Source organism: Euprymna scolopes, chromosome 13 (assembly GCF_053919585.1).
Source record: "Euprymna scolopes isolate OS-2025 chromosome 13, ASM5391958v1, whole genome shotgun sequence".
Classification (NCBI taxonomy): Eukaryota; Metazoa; Mollusca; class Cephalopoda; order Sepiida; family Sepiolidae; genus Euprymna; species Euprymna scolopes.
The window spans coordinates 104917421-104919877 of NC_136494.1; positions in this window are offsets into that span (position 1 = coordinate 104917421).

Sequence of the window (2457 nt, forward strand, 5' to 3'; positions counted from 1 at the left end):
TTGTCTCGTTAACCACTTAGCCACCGTCACTTACAAAATTTCAGCTAACCTCCGACTTTCTTCAGGTGCGTCTTATCGAACTCAGGCATCTTCATAAATCGAGGATCTGTACATGATTATGAACAGAACCTTTTATTTAATCCACAGGGATAGCTTGCTCTTGTTCCATCAGCCATAACTGGGTAGCAATTTGTAATTGTATTCTTAGTATTGCCTATACTTCAACCTCTAGAAGACTGTCATTTAAAACAGATTATTATTGGCACTTACATCTGTTGTGCAAAGACATTAGTTTGAATAATCCAAATAATGCATTATGCGTAATTTATGTTTAATATATTTTAGTTAAACTTTTTGGTACTTTCAAAAAGTTAAACATTTTTGGGGGTGGGGGTTCTATTTTACGTATTTATTTATTTATTTATTTATTTTTTTTATAAATTTGTTTTTATTTCCTGTATTATTGAGATGAGGATTGATTATTCATATTATTTGGAGCTTTTTAGGCTACCATTCTCATCTTGAGTGTTATTTTCACAACATTTCGATTAATGTAACCTCCAACCTTCTTCATATGTATCTTGTCCGACTCAAGAACATTTCTTGCGGATAATTCTAGTATAAATTTTAGAAGGTTACCCCCATAGATTACATAAAGGGTTCTGTTTTAAATTCTAGGCAGATTCTCGAGGTTGACAGAAAGATTTCCAAATTTGATAAGATACAGTTGAAGAAGGTCGGAGGTTACATCGATTGAAACGTTGTTTTTTTGTTTTTTTTAGGTTTCTATTAAAATGTCAGACGAACAAAATTCTATAACAAAGCATAGAGGAACAGTTAGAAGCCATAATGTCTCTTTTTCTTTTTTTTTTAATTTTAAATTTAATTTTTTTTCTTTTAGACAACATGGGGCAAGGCTAAATTTAGGATGCTGCAAAACATCCCTGGGTTATTAGGCAAAGGCGAATTTAGAAGCTTGACTCATTTCTGACCGCCACCCGGACTTAGGGTTAGGTTTGAGGTAAATGAAGGACATGCTTTCTTCCTCATGATCAGCAAACAATCTAATTGATTGCTTCTTCTTTTTCTTTTTCTGGACAAACAAATTTCAACAAAAAAGCCCATACCTGCCTCAGTGCCTACTGCCTCAGTGCCTCACTACCTCCAACTATTCATATAGCTAATGTCAGCTGTTTCTCTGTTATGCTTCGTCCTATTTATGTTACATCTTGTAGTAAACTGAACCCCATTCTAAAAAGTGAAATATGTAATGGGGGGAGTCTAAAAGGGTAATTTCTAGCATATTTGAAGACCAGATTAATTAATAATAAAACAAAAATATCTATAAAAGTAACACTGTTTAGCGTTTTGCCCTCCCCCCTCTCTCTCTCTCTCTCTCTCTCTCTCTCTCTCTCTCTCTTTAAAAAAAATACTCAATGTTTTTAATTGTTTCAATGTGTTGCTGTTAGGCATTGCATGCATACCTTACTGTAGTGTACTCAGTTCGGTATAATAACGATATGGAGGAATACCTGTGGAAGGGCGTTGTTCACCCCACCCCCTCCCCTCCCCTGAGGGGACACTCTGGAAGAACTGTCGTCATTTCCCGGTATGGGAACCTCATTAAACTAATCTTTACTTTCGAAGGAGGAGGTAATGCATGGGAGAATGGGCTCCCAAGAACTAACCGAACCATTCAAACAAAAGGGTCGGAACTTAATGCGCTAATGATTCCCCCAGAAGCTGGTACAGACCTCCAGGCGTTTATCAGAGTTGAATACGGCACTGTTTGGTTTCAGGGGAACATGCACCAGGCATTACCTTCTCCTCTATGAGGAGGGATTGATTTATTGACGATTACCTGAGACACCACTGGCACTCTCCACTGCTGAGAATGAGGACGTGTGTGATCACAGCAAACATTCCTTTTGGAGTTAGTGTCTAGGATCGCCACGTTAAGATCGATTTTGTGTTTAACTTTTCTGTAGTGAAAGGTAAATAAATTCACTTTACAGATATTCCACACTTGTGACACTTACGGTATATTTCTTTGGCATCTACAATAATAACAAAAGTAAAAATAAATAAATAAATAAATAAAAAATAATAATAATAATAATAATAATAAAACGTGTTTCCTTTTTTCTTCTTTTTTTTACTACTACGATTAAACTTAATTTCAGTCTCGTGCCAGGGCAAATATATTATTAAGTAAATTAAAGAATTTCCTTTTTTTTTTTTTTAATAGTTGTGGGAGCAAACAATAATAATAACGAGCTAGCAATGACTAAATAATATTAATAATAGTAATAATAATCACATTTGTACATCAGTAGGGGTGAGAATGTATGAAAATATTTCTGTTCTCTAAACCGATGGTGTGTTTTCTCTGAGCCATTCATCTTTTAGCACCGGTTCGATAGCTCCGCCCACTTTTGCCCATATATGGAATACGCC